The 12,703-nt window shown below is 40.7% G+C and overlaps 1 pseudogene; it reads left to right on the top strand.

The window, feature by feature from the left end:
* Positions 1 to 19: 19 nt before the first annotated feature.
* On the top strand, positions 20 to 11,135 carry LOC147823775 (small ribosomal subunit protein eS1 pseudogene; annotated as a pseudogene).
* The last annotated feature ends 1,568 nt before the right edge of the window (positions 11,136 to 12,703 follow it).

The raw sequence follows: 12,703 nt of genomic DNA, 5'->3' as shown, positions 1-12,703 counted from the left end.
CTACAACCAAACATCGGTCATGAGGGGGACACTGGCCGAGGAGAAGAGCTACTGTGGGGCAGAGAAGCAGGCACCTGTCTCCACACCTTCTGGGAGTGACGGCTGCGGGCCTCCGCTCTGCCTAAATCTCACGCGGGCTGCTCTCAGGCAGGGCCTGCAGGGAAAGGGATTCTGGGAAACACAGTTTCCAGATTAATCACTTTAAAATACAATTATCCAACATAGGGTGTCATGCATTTCACTTCATAATTACCCATTATCATATGCATTTATGGTTAAACACTTTTCTAAAGTTACTGTAACGCATACTAAAGATCATCAGTCAATCAAGCAATCAATAAATGAACAGACGTGTCATTTCAAACGCCAAGTACGTGTTCCCACAGTGCCACTAGAGTGAGAGACAACATGCTATGAAGCTAAAGGAAAACTGTGTCTGAGGTACAAGGAAAGTTTTCACAGAAAAGGAAATATCTAAAATTAGAAATAAACTTTGATCTGTTGAGAAGGTTCTGTTCTACTCCTAGTCTCCTGATAGCTTTTACCATGAACAGCTGTAGAATTTAGTCCAATACTCTTTCTCCAACTAGTGACAGGATCATATGGCTTTCTCCTTTCCTCTGTTAAAATGATTACTTTTGGGGGTGGATCTTCCAATAATGAACCGACACTGCCATCTCTATAATAAAACTTTCTACATCCTGCCAGATCTGACTTCTAATAGTTTGTTTTGTTAAACAAATTTCTATCTATGTTCATACTTTTTCTTCTATTATCTTTATCCAGTTTTAGGATTAGCACAATGTTGAGTTCCTAAAATGAGGGGAGAAGTGTTCCTTCTTTTTTCTGCTTTAATTGTTTGATATAATTTATCAGTTAAAATGTTTATGAGCCTGCTGTTGTCATATAGGTAGGTTTTCAAGCTAGGAATATACTTTCTTTAATAGGTGCTATTCAAATTTTATATTTCCTGCAGAGCTAGTTTCATTAATTTGTCTTCTAAATTACTTCTTAGAAGTTGTCAAATTTATTTCAAAAAAGATTTTTGTAATATGCTTTCTATATCCTTTTAAATTCTGTAAAATCTGTGGTAATGTCTCCTAGATCTTAATATTGTAATTTTAAAAATGTATAACTGATATTGTGTAACAGGAAGAAAAGGTCTAAAAGAGCAGGGGAATTGGGAGGGGTAGGGGAAGGGAAAAAAGGGAAAGGGAAAAATATGAAAAGAGGAAAAAAATGGTAACAAGGTCTTTGCAAATAGGGAAGGGTGGAGGGGGTGAAGGGAGGGCAAGGGAAGGGGAAAAAAAATAAGATCCAAGAGACTCATGTAATGGTACAAGATCCCAATGATGAATGTAACTGTATTTTATACCTAAAATGTACCAATAAAGTTAATGGGAAAAAAATAAAATTAGTAATAAAAATAGCTCCCACTCATTGATTACTTACTATGTATCAGACATTATAATCTATTTTTATTTATTTCATATAAGCTTCACAATTTTATGAGCTAAATCTCATGCTTCCACTTTTTAGAAAAAGAAACAGGGGCTAGGGATGTAGCTCAGTGGCACCTGTCTTGGTAAGTGCAAGAAAGGTAGATAAAGAAACAGAAATATAGAGAAATAAATTTCTCCAATGCCACATTAGTTAGCAAGAAGCAGTGCAGAAATTAAACTAATCTCTGCTTTACTCCAACCACTCTTTAAAATTTTTTATTTTTTTATTTTTTACAAAGTGTCTCACTTGTAGGCCAGGCTGGCCTCAAACTTGAGATCTTCCTGGCTCAGCCTTCCAAATGCTAGAATAAGAGGCACCATACCCAGCTCCCAACCACTCTTTTTGGGGGGGGAGTTGTACCGGGGATTGAACTGGGTCGGGTCTTTGCGCTTGCGCAGCAGGCGGCGAAACCACTGAGCTAAATCCCCGGCCCCCCCCCCACCCCCACCACCACCACTCTTAAACACTACTCTCTATGACCTTCCATCTGAGTCTTCACAGGTAAAGAGAATATGCCTGGCAGGCAGACAGGGAAGGGAACAGGCCAAGGCTTGGCAATGAGGAAGAGTGTGGTTTGCCAGCTGCAGAGCATTTCGGTCAGTGCGGCTGACAGATGTGTGGGGATAGTAAAAGAGGCGCAAGGTAAGCTGTAAAATTCACCAATTTCTCTTTTTATTTCTTTCTCTTTTTGGGGAGTGGGGTACCGGGGATTGAGCTCAGGATCTTGTGCTTGCGAGGCAGGTGCGGTGCCACTGAGCTAAATCCCCAGCCCTCGCTGATTTTTTTCTTTCATGCCATGAAAGTGTTTTGAACATAAATCCCTGGAAGTTAACAAGCAGGGAAACAGCACTATCAGATTTATGTTTGAAAATTCTGATACTAATTATTTAATAGTTATATAAACTTTTATACACGGGAGTCATCCTTTTCATTTGAACTCTTGTTTATTTTTTACACAAAATCACTTTGTTTGCTTTGGTCCTCACAATTAGCCTATGAGGAATACGGAATAGGTATACTTATCCCCATCATGCAAGCTTGAAAACTGAGGTCGCAGGGTCAGGACGCAGCTCCGAGGTAGAGTGTGTGCTTAGCATGTGTCCACCCCCCACCCCCCGCATCAAAAATAAACAAGCAAACAAACAAACAACAATTGAGGTTTCACAAGGTTAAATCATCTGCCCAGTGTCACTTGGCTAGTAGTAAGTGCCAAACTGGATGAGAATTTGTGTTTATCTGTCTCCTGTTTTTCCTTTTAACTTGGACAAATGTAAAGGTAAAACAAAATGAATTGAAATCCTCAACTGTTTTCAAGCAAGCTGTAGCCACATCTGGTGAATTTTCTATCTCTTAAATTCTAGAAGCTGAGAACTGATTGGCATCACCATCTTTTGAGAAATTAAGTTTTAGTTGTGGAATTTGTATTCGAACTAAAATTACGTGACTCATAGATTTTGATTTAAACCCAGTGACAGCAAATTGGCTCATAGTAGGAGTATAGTAATTCTGGATAAACATAAATTTTGTGTTTTAAAACGAAACAAAGTTTTCTAATTGCAGTGAACAAGAGAATATAATTAGTCCCAATTGCCAAAGCTGAAATTGTGCCAGCAATTTCAGGAAAAGAAAAAATGTACAGCATTCAAAGGGAATGCCGGGGAGAGAACACTTCAGAGCCTGTGACTCCACAGGGAGTCAGTTTCTCAAATCCCCGCAGCCATACCTTGCATCAACACTGAGGATTTTTTCGATCTAAAAATTCCTGGTTTGGTGGCCTATTTTCCTTTATTAAAACTCTTAAAATTGTTCTGAAATCACTGCCTTGGTTTAGAAAGTTTGAGTTTATGTAGGTTTTGAGGACTTTATTTTCCACTAGTATCGATGTTTTTCCTTTCAGTGTAACTGGTGAGGGAGAAAGCAAAGAAGGGCTGGACAGAGACAGCTGGCTCCCAAAGACATTGCATCCTTTTCTCTGCTCCTTGTCTCCTGGATCTCCATCCTAGGAAACCTAAAGTTTCTGTCATGATTGCAGGCCTGCTCTATCCCCAGCATGATTACACTGAAATTCAGGATTTTACCAGAAGACAATTTTCTCAATTCATTACCCTTCTAAAGACATTATGCACGCATCGCTTTCTTGGAATGAGCAACAGCAAAGCAAATGTCAAGATGCCAATCAGGCTTCTGTTCATTCTCATTCACATCACTCTTTTTCTGAACTGGCTTTCTAGCTATGCATTCTACGTGTGTATTAATATTGTCTCTCTTTGCAAAGCTGCTCAGATCTGAAGACTTTAAAAAAGCCATCAAAGATAAATAAACCTTTACATGCAATAAAAAACTGGAGATAGGTGTCAAAGCATCACATGATTCTAGTTAGTGTCTTATTAAAATTGGTGGTTTTAACTACAAAAGCACTTCATTATTCTCACTTGGCTTGAAAGATATTGCTCGATACCCAGCCAAAAATATGAACTATTGCAATACCAACCATTTAAGTACTGAGTATAGTACAGTATGTGATGCTGGCTTCACCAACCTATTGGCGCAAACACAAGAATTCAAAATGGAAAGTGTACCTAATGAAGGTTTATACATAACTTCTGGGAAAATTCACTGGACTTCATTTTTTTTTAATTTAACCCTATTAGTCATTTCATATAAGTGGTCCCAGAGAGATCTCCATAACTGGCCAGCATTCATTTATATACCTCAGAGATTCACAGCCCAGCAAATGGCAGGGCTGGCCCTGGTCATAAAATGACAGTTTACTTACAGTTACAGGCAGGCGACAGAAATGTGAAATTAACCACAATTAATGGAGCCATACATTCTACCTCTTACTTATCTATCTACATGCAAGTTTCTTCTACTTTCATCTGATCAAATGTATTAGCTGATTTCTATTTAATCCATTGTTCAAAATAAATTTCTATAAGCATTAGACAAATTGTCTAGGTCTCTTGTATTTCTACATACATAAATGGAGATTACAAGCTTGCATGCTGTTATAAAATACTAAATTCTTGCTCTTGTTACCACTGCCCAAGGGCCTAGGGCTGCTGTCCTGTGTTCCCAGCTTGGGAAAGTAGCGCTTCCTTTCTTTTTGTGCCCATAGCAGTGCTTTCAAAATACTGATCTTCCTTGAATGGGAAAAAGTCCTCTACTGCTTGTTGAGATTTATAAAAATACAAGTATAGGTTGATAATGGCAGGCAGGTAGAGTAACTATAACTTATAGCACAGAGAATAAACATGGAAGATCTTATTTCTAGACACTTCTGTGAAGTCAGAGGGCCTACTTCTCCAATTAGTCTAATTTAGACCTTTTTCTGATCAATTTGAGAATGAGATAATATTAGTCCAACCCTTCCCTTTTACAGATGAGAAAGAATTTACAAGTTAAGCTTTACACACTCCCCTCTACAGTTATAGATTAAATTTTAATAATGTATTTTGAAATGTAAAGCACCTGATATATGATAATATGTAAATGTTTGCTCTTCTTGTTTTTCAGTACTGAGGACTGAACTCTTCACAATGACGTACATCCCCAGGCCCTTTTTTATTTTTTATTTTCAGACGAGGTCTTGCTCAGTCACTGAATACCCAGGCTGGGCTTGAACTTGCAATCCTCCTGTTTTAGCCCAACTCCTTTGTGAAGGCCTCCTAATCCTCCTAATACTTGTCTCTCTGTACAACTATGTGTTCCTTGGGCTTGTTTTCCTACTTAAACTAACAATGTATTTAATCGAATATACTCCACTTTCCCTCACTACACCGTAAACTGCACAAAAGGCAAGAACCAAGATTTTTCATTGCATTGTCCTCCTACCCAGTGCTTATTATATTTTTTAGGCATGACAGCCTTAAAAAAGGCATTCATTGGTTAAATTGCAATGATGACCTCCAAAACCAGTGGAAAGTTATCAACCAGTGTAGGGTTCACTCTGCTGCCTGCCTGCAAATACTGGTAGACACCAGGTGAATTTCACTAGGGTGTGGACAAACGGGTTGCAGTAAGATCAAGCAAATGGCATGGTCAAGTGACAGGGGACAGAGCAAGGTAACAGCAGAGCAACAATGACAACAAATGCACCAACAGTGGTATTAACCAGGTAGAGTTCCAATCTACAGCAGAAGGCCACTGGGATATGATCAGGGACAAGAGTCAACAGTAAGTAAGTAAAGAGGGCAGACTGAAGCATGGTTAGATTCCAACTATAGATAGGAAGAGAAGCTACAATTTAAGAAAGCACCTAAAGTGACTTCCAAGTGTTACACTGATAAGTGATTGAAGATAAAAAGATCATGGTCTCCTGCTCATGGTCTCCTGCTCATGGTCTCCTGTCGGGGATTTAGCTCAGTGGTTCTGCTGCCTGCCTCGCAAGTGCAACATCCTGAGTTAGAGCCCTGGTACCAAAAAAAAAAAAAAAAGGAAAGAAAGATCATGGTCTCTAAAGCAGGAAGGATAAATATTTCCACATTAGTCCTGTCCCTGAGATGTTGTTAAAAGATCTGTTTATTAGAGTGATTCCCATTTACCCAGATTTATCTCCTGTATGAATGTACCTTCTGGAGCTATATCCAGATAGCAGAGCTATTTCTTAAGAGCGATTCAAAGATACAGTCATCACTTCATTAGAGACAAATTCCAATTTCTTAAAGACCACAGAGTTTCCCACACTGAGTTCGTTCTCTAGAAATTGGAATAGCTAGATTTCTGACCTGAGTACTAATACCATTCCCCCCTTCACGGTCCCTGAGTGGATAATCAGATGCACAAATCTCTGGCTGCACACAGCAGGTCCCAAGGTCTGAAAGTCATCCTTAGCAAAGGAATATCCCTAAGGAGCACTAGATGGTTCAGACCTCAGGTTCTACTGCATTGCTCACTTGGATCAGAGAAGGGAGGGGAGAGAAAGAGAGCGGGAGACAGGGAGGAAGGGAGGATATTGGGTAGGAAGGAAAGAGAAAATAAAAATACTGTCTGGACTGAGGTCACTGGGAAGCTGAAGTTAGTGGTTTTGATAGCGGGAGAACTAAAGAAACTGTTTTTCAGACTTTGAGAGTTAAAGCGAACTATAAATGCAAATGGTTAGAAGTTGGCTCCCAGGGACTGGGGATATCAGTCAGTGATAGATTGCTTGCCCATTGTGTAAGGTCTGATTTTGGTCCCCAGCACAAAAAAAACAAAAATTGTTTCTTTTCTGCTTGTAGAAGAGTGTCCCTGACAATTTAATTTCTTTTAAGCTAGAAAGTCTTTAAGGAGCATGAGTCCTTGAGCAAATGTTTCCATCGTTTAGGCGCTCTTAGCTCTTAAAGGTTACTAAATATTTGTGGGTCTCCCTGCCTTGCACTGGGTATTGAACCCGGGGCACTCTACCATTGAGCTACATCTTCAGTCCTTTTTATTTTTTGACAGGGTTTTGATGAATTGCCCAGGCTGGCTTTGATCTCCCGATTCTCCCAAGTAGCTGATTATAAGTGTGTGCCATTGCTCCTGGCTCAAACATTTGTGATTTCAAGTATGAAATCTCTATTCTCTGTGAAAGGGAGCTATCCCTGGTCTCCCCATATAATGTGTATCTGGTGCTTCTTTGCCTATCCCAAACTCAAACTCCCACCCTAACACTGCCTTAACTTTTGGGGCGGGGGCCAGAAATTTCCTTTACTAAATTTTGTGCAGACTTGAGGACTCTAAGCCAGGATACCTTATTCTCTCTTTATGAAAGATGATGGGGCTCCCAGCTGCAAATACAGGTTCCTTCTGCAGTCTAAGACTTTTACTCTTATTGCGTTGATAAATCAAAAGCCAACCATCTTGTTTAAACTCAGCTATTCAAAGTGCTTTTTCCCAGAACTTTTCTTTGTTGTTGTTGTTGTTCTTCTTCTTCTTCCTCTTCCTCTCTTCTTCTTCTCCTCCTCCTCCTCCTTCTTTTTTGGTACTGGGGATCAAACTCAGGACCCTGCGCTTGCAAGGCAGGCAGCGGAACCACTGAGCCAAACCCCAGGCCCTGTTCTTCTAATATCAAAATGATCAACCTTAACTTCCCAGGAACCTCTAAGTCTAGGCAGTATTTTGTATGCTCTGCCCTCCCTGCCCAACTTAACATTAAACTTCTTTCCTTCCTACAGAACATCCTCCCTCCCTCCCCTTCCATTCCAGATTGGCAGCCCCTGTGGATCCAGTTTCTGTCTTTTCTAAGCCTAGCTGTCTAAACTTTCAATTATTTGAGTTGTCTAATATCCATATCTTCAAAATTCATGTTTTGAGTCAGATAGACTTGGCTTTTATATCTTGCAACCAAGGAACTGTAATTCTTCTAATTTTCCCACACATTTTATTCGTCATTAAGTACTGTTAATGCTATTTCTCAAATAGATATTGGCTCTATTCACTTCTATACAGCTATTCTGACATCACTTCTAATCAAAGGTTTGTTATTAAGTATTTTAAATTATAACTATTTTTCTTATGTGTGGTGCTAGGGATTGAACCCAAGGCCTCACGGATGCCTGCCAGATAGGCACTGTACCACTGATCTACATCCCCAGCCCCCAGGCTGTGTATGTATGTATGTATGTACATGTGTATGTATTTTGTGGTACTGGGTTGAATCCAGGGCCCTCACACCAGGCTACATCCCTATCCTTTTTTATTTTTTGAGATAAGGTTTTGCTAAGTTGCCCAAGTGGGACTCAAACCTACCATCCTCCTGCCTCAGCCTCCCAAAGTCCTGGGATTATAGGCACTGGGCCTGGCTCATTTCATTTTTTAAAATATCTTTTCTCACTCATACCACTGCAGAAACTTCCATGCTTCCACTGTTAGCATCCTTGAATTTACTCTAAATGGCAATCTAAATCTAATCAATCTAAATCTAAATCTGAATCAATCGAATCTAAATGGCAATACTCTCCAAATGGCAATCACATTGATCTTTTAAAATTTAAATCTAATGTTGATACTCTTCCCACTAAAATTCTTCAATTGCTCTCCATTGCTCTTAGAAGAAAATTTAAAAATCCTAACAATACTTTTCATCATCTGGTCCTCGATGCCTTGCCAACCTCGTTTTTCGGTATTCTCCCCACATCTCACTGAGCTCCAGCAAGTCTGGCTCCCTTTGGATTCTGAACATGTTATGCTCTTTCCGGTCTCAGACGTCAAACATGCTGCTCCTCCACATTGCCTGTCTTCCCTGTCAGCTATCTGCCTGGCAGCCTCTTCTCCTGGCCTAAACTAACTGCTCTCTCTCTCTCTCTCTCTCTCTCTCTCTCTCTCTCTCTCTCTCTCTCTCTCTCTCTCTCTCTCTCTCTCTCTCTCTCTCTCTTCTTTTCTTTCTTTTTGGTACTGGGGATTGAACTCATGTCCTTGCACTTACAAGGCAGGCTCGGTGTCCCTGAGGTAAATTCCCAGCCCCTAACTGCCTTTCTTTATCTTCTAACTGGGAGACAGTTTAGATTGCTCTCCTTTTTCAGGGGACTCTCTTCCTTTTCTTCATAGTAGTTATCACAACATTTGTGTCTGTTTGTGGAATCATTCTCGCGTGTCCATGTACGGGACAATGTGCAGGCGATGTCCCAGTGCTTGTTGGCTTCACAGGGGTCAGAATGGCTGTTTGTTTGGCCACCGCTGGATCTCCAGCACCCAGGAGCTCCTAAATCCCCGGGCCCCTAACAAGGTGTTTTTTTTTGGTACCGGGGATCGAACTCAGGCCCTTGCGCTTGCACACCAGGCAGCGAAACCACTGAGCTAAATCCCCGGCCCACTTACAAGTTTTTTTGACTCAGATGGCTACACGAATGGATGGGAGTGATCACATCGTAATCTCTTCTACCCTCATCATTATTTCCTACCCTAAACCAATTATTCAACAACTAATGCTTTCATTTCATCTCAAAACGATCACTGTTGCTGATTTAGTTCAGGCTTTCCTTGTTCCTTACCAGGGTCTTCCGTCCCCAGTCTTGTGCCTCTCTCAACTGTCCTTTACTCAGTACCCAGAGTGATCCCTCCAAAATAACCACTCTGCTTGTGTCACTTCTCACAGCCTTCTGATGGCTTCTCATCACCTGCAGGATGAAGACCAACTTCCTCAGAAAAGCCCTGCTGACTTGGGTCCTATCCCTCTAGCTTCATCTCCCAACTACTCTCTACTTCCAACTTTGAGCCCTTATTCTCCTCTCACGGTTACGACATCTGTGACTCCTTTTCTCCCTTCCCCAGCCCTACTACCCCAGTGCCTGTGCCCTCCCACAGTTTATTATATTCTGTTTATGCGAATACCTCTGCTATTAAATGTAAGATCTTGAAGACGTAACTATGCTATTCATATTTCTATTTTCCTTGCGTGGTCTTTCTCAACCTGCAATTACCATCCATCCCTTGGTCACTAAATCAATTTAAGGGGTTATGATTAGTACTAGCTTAAAAACTGATACTGAAGGGCCAGGGATTTAGCTCAATGGTTCCAGTGCCTGCTTTGCAAGCGCAAGGTCCCGAGTTCAATCCCCAGTACCAAAAAAACCCAACAAAAAAACCCTGATATTGAAGCCAGGCATTGTGGATCCTGCCTGTAATCCCAGCACTTGGGAGGCTGAGGCAGACAGATCATCACCAGTTTGAGGCAAGCTTGGGCTACTGAAGGCCAGCTTGAACTACAGACTGAGACCCTGTCTCAAACAAAGAAATAAGCAAACAAAAGACATTGGCCCTTTTGACTCTTTGAGGAGCACCATGGCACAAGTCTTTTGTAATAACAAGTGCTTTACGAAAGGCAGCAAAATGGAGCCAAAAAGTGGTCGATCCATTTTCTAAGAAAGAATGGTATGACTCAAAGGCACTAGCTATGTTCAACATAAGGAATATTGAAAAAACACTAGTCACAAGGACTCAAAGAGCTAAAATTGCATCTGATGGGCTCAAAGGTCGTGCGTTTGAAGTGAACCTTGCTGCCCTGCAGAATGATGACATTGCATTTAGAAAATTCAAGCTAGGGCTGGGGATTCAGCTCAGTGGCACTGCACCTGCCTTGCAAGCGCAAGGTCCTGAATTTGATCCTGGTACAAAAAAAAGAAAGAAAGAAAGAAAGAAAGAAAATCCAAGCCAATTACTGAAGATATTCAGGGCAAAAACTGCCTGGCTAACTTCCATGGCATGGATCTTACCTGTGACAGAATGTGTTCCAAGGTCAAAACATGGCAGACCATGATTGAAGCTCATATTGACAATTATTTGGTCTGTTTGTTAGTGTTGGTTTTACTGAAAATGCAACAATCAGATAAAAATTACAGAAGACCTCTTACACTCTAACAGGTCCACTAAATCTGGAAGAAAATGATGGAAATCATGACCTGAGAGGTGCAGATAAAGATCTAATGGAAGTGGTCAATAAATTGATTCCAGACAGTGTTGGGAAAGACATAGAAAAAGCTTGCCAGTCTATGTAACCTCTTCATGATGTCTTGGTTAGAAAAGCAAAAGTGCTGAAGCCCAAGTTTGAACTGGGAAAACTCCTGGAGCCTCATGATGAAGGTAGTAGCTCTAAAATAGTTACTAGAGATGCGACCAGTTGTAAAGTTGCAGGAGCTGATAGACATGAAGCATCACCCAAAGAGTCTATTTAAAATCCATAGTTTTAATAGTTATAAATAAAATCCTGGCAGAGGAAGTGAGCCGCTCCCAGGCTTCTGGGGCCGCCATACTATCCCCCACAGCACAGAAGAGGTGAGCCACTCCCAGCGCCCAGGAGGAGGCTTCCGGGCTGCTGTTCCATCCCCCACCCACAGCACAGAGAAAGTGAGCAGTGTGGGCACCAGCAGCAACACCCCCCCCCGCCACTGAAATGAGAAGACACATAAACAAGTCTCAAAACCAGACTTCCAATAGCCTATCTAATAAATGGTGTTGGAAAAACTGGATTTCAACCTGCCACAGATTAAAACTAGACCCATACTTATCACCATGCACTAAACTAAGATCAAAGTGGATTAAAGATCTAAATATTAAGTCAGAAACACTAAACTTGCTGGAAGATAAGTTAGGTAGAACTCTTGAAGACATTGGCATAGGAAAAGACTTTATGAACAAAACCTCAGTAGCACAGGAACTAGCACAAAGAATCAACAACTGGGATCTCACCTTATTAAAAAGCTTCTGCATTGCAAGAAAAACCACCAACAGAGCTAAGAGACAACCTACAATGTGGGGAAAAATTTTTACTAGCTGTTCCTCAGACAAAGGTCTACTATCTAGAATATATAAAGAAATGAAAAAAATCAGATGCCCCAAATTCAAAGACCCAATTCAAAAATGGGCATCTGAAATGAACAGACATTTCTCAGACAAAGAAGTAAAAGCAGCAAATAAATATATGAAAGAATGTTCAACATCACTGGTCATTTGAGAGATGCAGATGAAAACAACAGAGATTCCACCTCACCCCACAAAGAATGGCTGCTATCAACAATCAACCAATAACAAATACTGGCGGGGAGAAAGGAACCCTTCTCCATTGTTGGTGGGAGTGCAGAATGGTGCAACCACTGTGGAAATCAGTAAGGAGATAGATACCTCAAAGAACTAGGGCTAGAGGTCCCATTTGACCCAGCTATTCCCCTCCTGGGTATCTTCCCCAAGGAATTAAAAGAATCATATCACAGAGATATATGTGCGCACATGTTTACAGTGGCACAGTTTGTAATAGCTAAAGCTTGGAAACGGCCCAAGTGCCCATCAACTGGAAACTGGATAAAGAAGATGTGGTGTTTTTTTTTATAAAATGGAGTACTACTCAGTCATAAAGAATGAGAAACTAGAGACATTTATAGCTAAATGGATGCATATTGAGGCCATACTCTTAAGTGAAATGAATAGGACACACATGTGTAAATACCGAATAGTATCTCTAGTATGAGAAACTGAAAGTGTAAATAAGGATTAAAATGATTAAAATGTGATAATTTGAAATAGGAAAAGGTCCAAAGGGGTAGGGGAAGTGGGAGGGGAAGGGGAAAGGAAAAATTATGAGAAAAGAAAAAAATGGAAACAAAATCTACGTAAATAGGGAAGGGTGGAGGGGGTGAAGGGTGCACAGGTAATGGGGAAAAAAATAAGAACCAAGATTCATCATGTAAAGATACAAGCACCCAGTGATAGATGTAAATGTACTGTGTACCTAAAATGTACCAATAAA

This window comes from Heterocephalus glaber, unplaced genomic scaffold, assembly GCF_053883595.1.
Source record: "Heterocephalus glaber isolate CG9 unplaced genomic scaffold, H.glaber_assembly_v1.0 deba00001564, whole genome shotgun sequence".
NCBI classification, from domain to species: Eukaryota; Metazoa; Chordata; class Mammalia; order Rodentia; family Bathyergidae; genus Heterocephalus; species Heterocephalus glaber.
Note: the sequence above shows the minus strand (reverse complement) of the source record. Positions and strands in the feature narration are given on the sequence as shown.